This window comes from Ambystoma mexicanum, chromosome 4q, assembly GCF_040938575.1.
Source record: "Ambystoma mexicanum isolate Mex_15411 chromosome 4q, UKY_AmexF1_1, whole genome shotgun sequence".
NCBI lineage: Eukaryota > Metazoa > Chordata > Amphibia > Caudata > Ambystomatidae > Ambystoma > Ambystoma mexicanum.
The window spans coordinates 314387000-314399883 of NC_090928.1; positions in this window are offsets into that span (position 1 = coordinate 314387000).

Genomic DNA, 12884 nt, shown 5'->3' on the forward strand with positions numbered 1-12884 from the left:
GTACACCTTCGCATAGCGGTGTGGGAAAAGTCTGGACACTGAGGGTAACTGGCTGGTGCAGGTGTTGATTAGAGGGAATAGGCTGTAATGACCCACACCAACATGGCCACCAAGTCAGGACCTGTGGCAGAACTCAAGATGCCCCCCAGTTATCCTGTGTTTCTGGGATCCCTGGTGGTCTAGTGTTACAGGGTGCAGCCTGAGGCTATAAAACCACGCCCATGTCCACACCCAGTGCTTAGTGTTTTTTCTGCTACCTGTGTAAGCAGTGTAATGCTTACCGTGTGCAAAGATTTCCAACCTTACCAATGAACTCCTGAAGCTTCTCTATGCTCTGTAGCAGATCCAGCTCCTGTACCTACTTGAAGACTTCACCGATTGGGCTCCGTAGCAGCTCCAGCTCCTGAAATGAGAAAGACATGCATTAAGAGCCCCGTAGTCAAGACAACGCCCACCTAAATTCCCCGCTGTGAACTCACCTGCGCATGTTGTCGGCCAGACGGAATCCTGTTCAGCTGTAGACTCGACCATCTGTCATGCAGCTGCCCCAATCTGACTCTGTATTTCGCATATTCCACACCTGCAGGGGAAAAAAGACATTATTTGCATTATATGCGCTCAGCGCCATCTACAAACCAAGTCGTGCTCTGTGCTACAAGCTGCCAGAACTCTTGAGGGACACCTGCAGTGCAGCGCTACTTGAACACTTACCTCCACCCTTCCAGTGCATCTCGTGTCCCGCATCAGGCCTGGGCCGTTATTCGCAGTGAAGTAACTAGGGCCGGATGCTTACCTGGTACCCTAATCTCCATATCAAAACAATGGACAAATCCACCTGCGCGCCAGCCAGCAAATCTAGGGCAAACATCGGAGGGAGGTGGGTGAAAACAAGGGAACAGATACTGAATACTTTCACTTGTTCATCCATAGGTCCTCATCAAGCCCCCTCACGCACCTTACCAGCGTCTTCAAATCCTACCAGGCCACTCCCAACTACACTGGTCACTGGGCTATAGCACTTCAGTGGTGCAGTTGGGAAGGAGTGGTTTGGGAACTTGTCATATCCAGTCCATTCCTTGAGGGCACCACCCTGAACAGTCCGGACCAGGCACTCCTGCAGGGCACCAGAGGTAAGCGTTACACATGGGCTGCTCAGTAACATTATACATGGAACATGCGCTTTTTGCAATACTTGAGAAGCTTAAAAGCACATTGACTACACAGAGGGCCTCAGGATATAAGGTCATTCTAACAAATCCATCTATTAAAATTGTTAGATGCCATGTGGTAAATCCAGCAAAATGCATAGAAGAGCCAGTGCAGGAAGATGTGTCCATGACTGCACAACACACACGGATTATTATGAGATACCCCATGCCAAGGAGGAGGACTTAGAGACATGAGTAAAAGTGTTTATTGATGGCAGTTCAATGATAGACACACATTCAGGGACAAGAATGACGGGAGCTGCAGTAGTAAGAGCAAAAGAAAATGGAGAGTTTCAGACTGTTGAAAGCATAATACTACCTGCCTATTTTTTAGCACAAGCAGCAGAATGAGTGGCAATAATTATGGCACTAGAGAGACATGAAGATGAGGAAGTTAATGTGTACTTTGATGCCGCCTATGTGACATCCACAGTGCATTCTGGACTGTCACGGTGCACAAGAATGGGTTTCCTCTGTGCTTACGGTATACCCATGCAGCATGCCGCACTGTTAGAAAATACGATTTCTGCATTATCCAAACCATCAGAGGTCGCCATGGTAAAATGCTTAGCACATACCAGAGGCTAAGATTTAATTGACCACGGAAACTCAGAAGCAGATACCGAGGACAAACGAGCAGCATATTTTCCAGACACAGTGGAGGTACCACAGTCCATGCAATCACATGCAAAAATGATGGCAGTGACTGAAAGTTACAATATACTGCCAATAGCACAGTTAATAGAGATACAAGGGTGGGCATTACCAGAAAAGCAGAAGTTGTGGGAAATAATAGGCTGTTCATTGTACCCCACTGATTTTCTGTGGTGACAGGGACACACAGGAAAGCCTGTAAGGCCCTAGAATTACTCACAATAGCATTATAACAGTTACACTACCCAGCACGTATTTCCAAAGAGTGAATTGCAGTGCAGCTTTCCAGTGAGTGGTTCATGCCCAACCTGCACGAACATGTGACAAATTTCATCATCAATTGTGCAACTTGTCAGAAATACACAGCAGGCCATACACTCAGGATCCTTAGAGGAACAATACCACACCCAAGTAGCCCATTCAGACACATGCATGTGGATTATATTGATATAGCCCAAATGTGCAGAGGAAAAAATATGAAATTGTGGTGGTGTTCCCATTTTCCAGATGGATAGAAGCAGGACCATGCACCCACCCATATGCCAGCAGCAACATTCTTTGCACTCAGTGTTTCCCTGATGTGTGAGGTGCTGAGATCCAATAATGGACCTTATTTAAATAACATCCCTATTAGGCATAAACTCTGTTTGGCCTACCACCCTTAAACGAATGGCGTTGTGGCGTGCCGCAATGGCTTCCTGAAAGTCTGCATAGCAAGATTGTGAGAGACCCTGTATTCGGACTGGATGTATTGCCTTCCGCTGGCTCTTTGCCCTATGCAATCAGCCAGGCTCCGACAATCACCTGACTCCTTATGAGTTGGTGACATGTTGCAGGATGCATGTGCCCATTATTCATGCGTGCACAGACCATTCCCAAAACACTGCCACTTTATTTGGAAATGAGTTACATGACTATTTGATGTCCATGACTAAATCTTTCATTTCTCAACAGGTAAAGGAAAGGCCTGAGGTATCGCAAAAGGCACAGAAGAAGACGAGACAGAATCGGACAATGCCACAGTTATTCCACCTCTCCAACTGTTTCCTGGGGACCTCGTGCTGTGCTGCAACTATGTGTGAAAGTGGCACCACCCAAGGTTCATGCGTCCCCATGTTGTGACTTATTGTACCCCTAAATCAGTAAAATTGCCAGACAAGTAGGTGTGGGTGTCGGGTCCAGTCTTGAATCTTCCTGCAGGAGTGATGCTGGCCCACCAGACCCCGTAAATCTGCCTGTCCAACAGTCTCTCAGCAGTTCAAACTACCAAGCTGGCAAACCCAAGGGGAATGGAGAAAAAAAAAGCCAGATGTTCACTGGCTCTCACGGACGCCCTCTGGTACTGGATTGGATGCCTCAGTGTCTGTGATTATCTAGAACACAACAATATGTATATTACTATCTGTTCAGCCTTACTCTAGTTAATACTTAATAATTTGCCACCCTCCTCCTTAATACCTGCTGCCTATGCTCAGTTGCTGATAGGCTTCCTTTATTTGTTGCAGTTGAATTTCGGTAACTCCTTTGTGCTTCAGTCTCTATTCTCTCAGAATCTTAACTGAAAATTCTCTTCATGAACTCCTTGTTTAAACTTGTTTCTAATATTTCTCACTCTCTTACTTGACAGTTGAGAAATTCAGCATTCCCTTCTATAGTCTGTACTTACTGAAACTTTTACTAGACTTCTTTGTATTGTCTTTTGTCTTCTGCTCTTTAACTACTCTTTGCAATTTTACTACCAGTTTTCATTGTTTCTGATTTTATTGTGGAGAAAACTGATATAAATATAGTCTGAAGTACGATTTGCCATTAAAACTTCCTTTTTTCTTGTTGACTCACTCTGGACTATTATTCTGCAGACTGGTTCTTCTGTGCTTCTTGAATTAAAATTCAACGTTATGACAGCAGCCGGCACTAAAACGCAGTTCAGTTAATTTCCGATTCAAATTCCTTTCTTGGAAATTATACGACGCTCGCGCTGCACGTAGACTACGTGCGAAGGTCCTTTCCTTGAACGTTGCTTGAACAAGGAATACGTGAGACGAAAGAAAAAAGCATACGCTAGCGACAAACAGTTTAATAAAACTAGTGGTTAGTGTTAAATAAAAGTGAATTTAACAAGATCGAGCGCTGCCATGTGACTGTTTAAACATTACTCACACGCCTGCTAATATTTTTACTCGCGCATCTGTTAAATCTTTAACAGGCACGCTCAGCACTACAAGTTCAGTTCCATATAAGCATGTGCACGCTTGTTGATTTAAAAATTGCTCACACAGATCTACTCAATTACTGAATCTTGAACAAAAATTATTTTCCTTAAATATCTCTCTAAAAAGTTCAGAACTATATTACAATTTAAAACCAGTACTTTTAAAGTTCAGTTGAAAGAAACTTAGCTTGCTTCTTCTGTAATTTTTCTTCAACTTCTCAATATGACCCAAGTGTCACAGGAATCTTCAGGAGATTGACTTTTCATTTGCATTTTCTCTGGTTTTAAGATTACTGGGTTACTTTATGAACAAACTTACAAAGCTACTGAACTGCGACCTGCCTCTAGGGAGACTTGAATGAAAGGCAGTTTAGAACTGTTGTTAGAATTCCAAACTACCTCACAAAGTATCTCCTCCAATCACTGTTGCCGAATGGAAACTCCATCTTGCTTGGGGAAATAAATGCCTCCTGCAAGTTTCATTAAGGAAAATTTACATAGTTTCAATTCAAACCAAAACATTACTCAAACATCACCCTGCTAAAATCTACATTTAAAATGTTTAATTGGTAAGCTTAAAAATGAATGTCTACCTGAATCTTTTAAGTGAGTGCCTTTTGTAAGTATGTGCTTTTGGAACTTGATACCATTGGCTGCTTTTGTTAAGTATGTGCATGTGCTTTTGTAACTTTTAAACTATACCATGGAATCCTGACAGTACCCCCTCTGTAATGCCGATGAAACCTTCTAACCAATCTAGGAGCAGGTACATTTCCCACTTTCTCCCATGATCTCTCCTCTGATCCATAACCTTTCAAATCCACCAAATATTGAAGTTGACCCCGAAGTACTCTAGAATCTAATATGGCTTGAACCTCATATTCATTCTCATCCTCTGAAAACACAAGACCAGGAGCCTTACTTATTGTGGTATCATTTCTAAAAATATTCAATAGATTTACATGAAAAGTTGGATGTATCTTTAACCTCGGTGGCAATTTCAATTTCACAGAGACTGGAGAATAAACTTGTTCCACCTCAAAAGGTCCAATATAATGTGCACTAAATGTATTCCTCCCTTTCAATTTCAAGTTTTTAGTGGACAACCACACCCGGTCTCCAACTTGATAATCAGGCCGCTTCCGGTGTTTCCTGTCAGCAAATTTCTTATAAATCAACATACTCTTTTTCAAAGCCTGAACTGCTCATCTTAAATTCTGTCCCATAGCCTCTAATCTACTCTCAACATCTGTAACCTGGAACCTCCACTTCGTCCAACACAACCCCTCTTAAGAAACGTGGATGGAACCCTTGATTCATAATAAATTAAGACATAGATGTGGAGTCTTTTGTTGAATTATTATAGCAGAACTCAGCCAACCAAAGTAAGTCCAACCAACCCTGACCAGAACCAAGATAACATTGTATATACTTCTCTAATTCTTGATTGACCCTCTGTTTGACCGTTACCCTCAATTGGTGGTTAAATTAATGTCTTTAACTCTTTGCAAAATGCCCGCCAAAACTTTGAAACAAATTGAGTCCCTCGATCTGATATAACCTGGTTAGGTAAACCATGTAACTTCACTACATTTTGCAAAAATGCCTGAGACAATGAAGTAGCTGTAGCTGCTCCTTTGATGGGACTAAAATGTCCTGCTTTAGAAAAAACATCACCACCACAAGAATAATACTACAACCCTTGTCAGGCGGTAAATCCACTATGTAGTCCATAGACACTGTATGCCAAGGGCGAGGTGGAATCGGAAGTGGAACCAACAATCCTGCCGCCTTCTGATGGTCTGACTTGGAATGAATACAAACTTCACAAGTTCTCACATAGTTCTCTGAATCTTCTCGCATCTCCTTCCACCAAAACTGTCTTTGTAGTAAATCAAATGTTTTCTTAATACCGGGATGCCCAGCCAACAGTGAATCATGACAGTTTCTCAATGCTTCCATCTGCAACTACTCTGACGGTAAATATAACCGGGTTCCACAAAAGATGATCCCTCCTTAATTTGACGTTCTGGATCTTCAGCCACCCAACTCTGACTTTTCAGACCACAACTGTAAAATAGACTCATGAAAATCCTGAACCTTTTCAATTCCTCCAATGACAAAGTTCTCAGAAAGCAAAGGTATTGGCACACAAGGATCACTCTTCAAACTCCCAGGAATACATCGAGGCAGTGCATCTGCTTTCCCATTCTAACGCCCTGGCTTAAATAAGATGACAAAATTATATTCCGCAAAAAACAATGACCAACGTAATTGCCTCGGGGTCAAAGTTCTCACAGATCGAAGAAAGGTCAAATTCCTGTGATCAGTCAACACAGTGACTTGATGCCTGGCACCCAATAAAGGCTGCCTCAATCTGAAATTGTGTAATTCCTTTCAGCAGGAGAAAACCTTTTAAAAAGGAACGCTACAGGATGAAGCTGCCCTGTGACACGATGACGTTGTGACAGTACCACCCCCATCGCACAGTCTGAGGCATCTGCTTCCAAGAAAAAAGGTTGTTCCACAGCTGGGTGCAACAAAATTGGTCCTGTCACAAACTTCTCTTTCAGGAACTGAAACACCTTCTGAGCTTCCTCACTCCATTCAAACTTAATTTCCTTCTTCAATAACCTTGTAATAGGAGAAACAATTTGCAAAACATTCTGAGTGAATCTATGATAAAAATTTGCAAATCCAATGAAACGCCATAATTCCTTCACAGTAGTCGGCTGAGGCCAATCTTTTACAGCCTTCACTTTGGTTGAATCCATCTCCAAACCTTCTGGAGATAAAACAAATCCTTAAAAATGCCACTCTTTCAGTGTGAAACTGACTTTTTTCTAGCTTTTCAAACAATTGATTTTCTCCTAACTTGATCAACACCTTCCGAACATGTTCTCTGTGTTCACTTAATTCCTTAGAAAATAAATCAGGATATCACCTATGTATACCACTACAAATGCATCCAAATAGTCTCAAAGCAAAGAACTTGGTTGCTAAACAATTGAAATGCGGCAGGAGCATTACAGCGACCGAATGGCTTGACCTGATATTCAAAAAGCCCATATCGGGTTCAAAATGCTGTCTTCCATTTGTCCCCTTCTCTTACCCTTACTAAATGGTAAGCCCCTCTTAGTAAAGATTTTTGCTCCCTGAATTCTATCTAGCATGACTGAGATCCATGGTAAAGGGTATCTATTCTTGATTGTGATCTTATTTAGGGCCCTATAATCAATACATGTTCTCAACATTTTATCTGTTTTTGGCACAAAAGAATGATGCTGAGGCTGTGGGGGACTGTGAATGCCTAATAAATCACTTGGCTAGATTTTCATCAAGATACTCCTTTAGATGCTTGTTTTCGTTTTCAGTCAGCGCATAAAATCTTCCACAAGGAATTGGCACTCCATCTTCTCGATCTATCTTAAATCAAAGGGTCGATGCAGAGGTAACTCATTTGCCACTTGCTTATCAAACACATCATTAAATTCACAATAACATTCTGTAAGACCCCGAACACAGCTCTTATCAAGTGTTACTTAACTACTCCTGCAGCTAAACACACTCCCTGAATCTCTGATGTTTCCTCCTGATCCCTTTCCTGAAACATCAAGGAACATTGCTCTTTACAGAATTCAGACTTAAATTCAACTGTTCACCTTCCCCAATCAATAGAGGGATTATGTAGTGTTAACCAGGGCATATCCAGAATTATCTGTAGTTGTGGTGCATCAATTAACTCAAACACAATGTCCTCACTATGTTGCTCCCCAATCCTCATCCTTAAGACACATGTCATTTGTGTGATTAATCCTGATGTCAATTGAGTACCATCCACCGCTCTCACTTGTTCTGGAACCACCTTTACTACAACAGGCACGCCCAATCTATTTGCTAAAGCCAAATCCATGAAGTTTCCGGTGGCTTCGGAGTCAATAGCACACGGACCCCCACACCTTAGCTTACCTTCCCAAAATAAGGATACATTGAGAGTGTTATGTGGAATTGCTGTCTGAATGGTATTTGCCACAACTTGTCCTTTTCCAGCGAAAGATGGAAATCATTTAGGAGCACGTGGACATCTTCCCACAAAATGTGTTCCATCTCTGCAGTTCAGGCACAATTTCTCCCTACGTCTCCTGTCCTCTTTAGTTAATGAGCCTCTGATCTGACTTTCGGCCACCTGTCCCTTTACTTCTTTCCCAGTTGATTGCTCCAACTTGGTACGCTCACTTCTACTCCAAACTCTGCTCTCAGAAAAATGTCTCCTCTTTTCTGACCTTCTCTCCAACAACCATGAATCCAATTGAATTATTAAAGAAATTAAATCTTCACAAAGTGTAGTTCTCTCTACAATGGTAGCCAACGCATGTTTAAGTTCCTCCCTTAATCTTCTGTAAAAAATTTGAAGCAGTCTTCTCCTCTGGCCACCCACTCTCTTGTACAAGCGACCTAAATTGAGTTATGTAGGTCACCAACTCTCTATTACCCTGACGCAACTCATCAACACATATAGATGACGATCTCCTATCGAACATCTTACTGAATTCATCTTTAAACATTTTCAAGTCATTCAATTCCCTTACACCTCTTTCTACTAAGGGTACCGACAAGGCAGAAGCCTCCCCATGTGAGATAAGAGATTAAAAATGCCATCCTAGCTGTTCCTGTCTGAAAGGCTTCTGGCCTACACAAAACAAGTAATTCACGCTGCATTAAGAAAGTCTTTAACTTCCTAAAACCTCTCTGGAGGTGCCAACGGAGTTGAAACCAAAGATATTCCTGGAGTTAAATGTACATTATTTCTCTCTTCAAACTCAGAAGTCTGCCACTTAACTCGTAACTCGGGATACTAAACTGGTGGTTCTTGATCTATAACTTTGATAACCTTGGATGGCCCAGGAATCTCTAATCTATATACAAAACTACTCAATTCCTCCATTTTAACTTCCAGAGTAATTGTCTCACTCTTGGCTAACCTTAAATCCTCCTTAATTTCCATCAACATTTTTCCAACACCCCTAAACTTAACTCTGACTCTGGGTCCATCTTGACTCGGGCAGCATTTAAATATGTTGGTTTTTCATTCTGTCAGGTCCAGTCTTAATCTTCCTGCAGGAGTGATGCTGGCCCACCAGATCCCATAAGTCTGCCTGCCCAACAGTCTCTCAGCAGTTCTAACTACCAAGCTGGCAAACCCAAGGGGAAAGGGGAATGGAGAAAATAAAAAGAAAATGCAGATCTTCACTGGCTCTCACCGACGCCCTCAGAAGAAGATAAAAGAAATAAGGAACTTGAGAATAAAAATATATAAATCACATTGCACCACTTGAGAAACACTGATGCTGAACTATCACTGGAACAGTAAGAAAGGAATTGATGATGAGGACATTTTGAATACATCACCAGCACAGTATCTCTGTTGATGCTGAGGACTATTTTTCGCAAGAACATTTTTGTTTTGTTTTTATGAGCACTATTTTTATACTTTTATATTTTAAAATGAAACACATAATAGTGGAAGTGGTTTAAAAATCATCAATCAAATCTTTTATTATTGTCATATGTGGTTGTAAAATGTTTTGAAAAAGGTATATGCAGCTCGCCTCAGCATTGAAAAATAACCTACTATTGCACAGTACTAAGTAAACTGTACAAATGTTTTCATATCCTTATGCTCTTGATATCTTTAGAATACCCCGATCAATATGCCACAGGAAGGACATATCTACATATTAAAGGCATTATGGCTATTGCGGTCCTTCTGTTTTCCTTTCTCTTGTGTTGTTTTTATTTCTTATTTTATCTTACACTGCAGTTAACTGATGATAAGATACATGTGTTCCTATAACATAATGTTAGTGAAGAAGTTAAAAAACAAGTAGATTTTCAGTTGGAGCAGGAAATGGTATTCCGCCCAGTTGTGGAGACAGTGAGCGATAGGAGAAGTATTGCAGACGATGAAAATTACATGAAAAGGTATTTTGATAATTCCATAAATATTGAACAAAACTCATGGTATAGGTGAATGGAGAAGGTGGGAAGAGAGAGATCAAGGGAAAACATATACCCTATGCCATGACAGCCTCTTGAGTATTTATACCTCAAGAAGTACCCGAGTACAGAGCACACTGCTTGGTACATCTCGCAGAGGACAATTTCAGGGACAATCGGCCATCATGAAGTATCTCACAGGATCAGAATTCCCATACGTAGACAACTATCTAAAATAGGCACACGTGATGGAGAGTATCAGAATGAAAAGTAAGGTGCTAATATACATATTATCAGGTCCAAAAAGAGGATATGTGGAGGTAGTGAATCACCAAATATTAAGGTGTACAGATGCCCAGTTTAATTTGATACCTCATTGTGCCAACAGACCACAATTGCAAATAAAAGGAAAGTATATTCCTCAGTAGGATGGGGGGGATGCAAAGCAGACGCAGTATGGACTGCACCAATAGAAGTGATCAAAAAATGCAGACAGAGTGTGCTGTGCGGCATGGAAAGAAAATACACAATTTTTAACAGGGTTGGAAGATGAAGCAGGACCACTACCCATGACCAAACTGCAAGCACCAACATTATGCTTTAGAAATAATGGTTCAGTGAAACTTGGTCACAATGAAGGGTGCAAACGCATTATGGATTTACCAGGTGAAAGATGGCACAGCTGTACTAATGGACCATTACCGGGCTTGCGGTACAAGAGCTCATATTCAGCTTCCATCCAACTGGGGAGGCATATGTAAAATAGTGCTACTAAATTAGTAATACCACAAAGTGAGGTTGACTTTGGGGCTTTCCTTCAATGGCAGAGAACAAGAAGAAAAGATCCCTGGACCTAATACGCACAAAAAGAACTAACTATTTTTCCAAAGAAGCCAATGCTGCATTCAATGAAATCCCAGAGCGTCATAAGTTGTTTGATAAAATGTTTTTCACATCCTTTCTAATGAGTGACCTGCAAGCAGCAGCAAATGCACTTTGGATACAGATAACTAGGTCAGAACTGTTACAAGCTATTAATGTTACAATAGAAAAGCTTTAATGCCATCAAGGAGGAGTTGAGAGCGGTCAGATTGATGATCCTACAGAACAGGTATGTGCTGGGCCTCCTCACAGCCATTGAGGGAGGAGTGTGTGCAAAAATGGGGCCAAGTTGCTGTACATATGACCCCGCACATGAGGAGGAGAATGGGATCTTGACAGAGGCCATATATTCCCTTAAAGAGCTGCATGATAGAATGGAGGAGGAAGTGGATGACATTGAGGACGATAGCTGTTTATCTATTCTCCTGTATGCCTATCTGGCTGACCGATGCATTCATATTTCTGTTGGCAATTTTGGGACTGGTCCTAATGTATTTTTCCATCTTGAGAATATCAGTAAGCCCATGTAAAAAGACTGGCAAGAAGGCACTCTAAATGACAGTAATGATTAATGTGGCTGACACCGTACACCAGTACGTTATCATATTGTAGCAATACCGAGAACAAATGGCACCTGCTACCATCATCTGAGCAGCATGGCAGCATAGGGTGAAACATGTTAGGCTCAGTGCTCAATTATTGTCTCCTTTCTCAGCCTAATAAATACACCACTGAACTACAAGTGAGATTCGTTGTCGGATGTGGCCAGTTTTGAGGTAGGAGAGCTGGTGCAGCGTGACGACATTCAGTGGTGTCTGTAGGTCATTTCCTGTGCTTGACTGTCTTCTGCGTCGGCGAAGGTGTGTGTTGGTGTGGTGCCTCGTAGGTGAAGGTGTTGGTGTTGAGGAGAGATGAAGTGTGTTGCTTAAAGCTGCAAGCTACTCGCAGGAGATCAGCTGGGGCATGGGTTGCCTGCAGTGTCCATTTAACCATAATCGCCACATCCACATCTAGATTGGGAAATCCAGTGTGCTGTGGACCCAGAGTGACGTAGCTGCCGAGGGCCGGTGCTGCAGCAGTAAACTTGTAAGTTTGTACTGCAATACATCAAGTAGAAGGCGGCAGCCCCAGTGCCTCCTTGTCTGGTAAGCGGTGAGTTGTCGGGGAGCCAGGGCCCCTGTTGGGTATATTGGGCAATCAACAACCCACTCTTAGCACCCTGTGACCTTTCATTGGTATTTCGGTAACTTTTAGTTACCTTACTAAATTGATTCTCATTTTATTTCCAGGTGGCACCTTTTCTTAATGTTGCCAGTGCTCTGTGTCGACATCTGGCCATTTGTCTATTTGCTATTTCACGTATTTGCTTTGTTCGACTGTGCCTTTGGAATATATTTCTCCTTCTCTCTCGCCACGTTAATAACATCAAGCAGCGATTTTGAAGGTGTTCTGGGGCAACGTTGCCGCCGTTCTGACTTTTCTATTAGACAATTGCATAGATTATTAGTTGATTTCTGGGAAAACTCTAAGTAAGGGTAAAACTGTAAAAGTGTCAGCATACACCATATATTAAAATGCCAACAACTAGGTTGCCTGCTACAGCAACTGATCCTATTACAGTAATTGACTTGGAAGGGCGAAAGGAGCATATTTCTGAGAAGGTGACTGGCACTGGCACCCGAGGAACCATTACTGTCTTTTCCATGGAGGGTCCGGAACAGTGTCAATGCAGGAGGATCAAATATTGAAAACAAACCTCGACCATACTCGTACAGACTTTTGAAGCATAGACAATAGCTCTGTTAGATCTGTGAAACTTTACAATCTAGGTTTCTTCAGTCAAAAGTATCAACGGATACTGGTTTACCAAAATCACAACAACCTACTTCAGTGACGCAACTTGGCTCCACTGTATCTCATGCATGCCATCT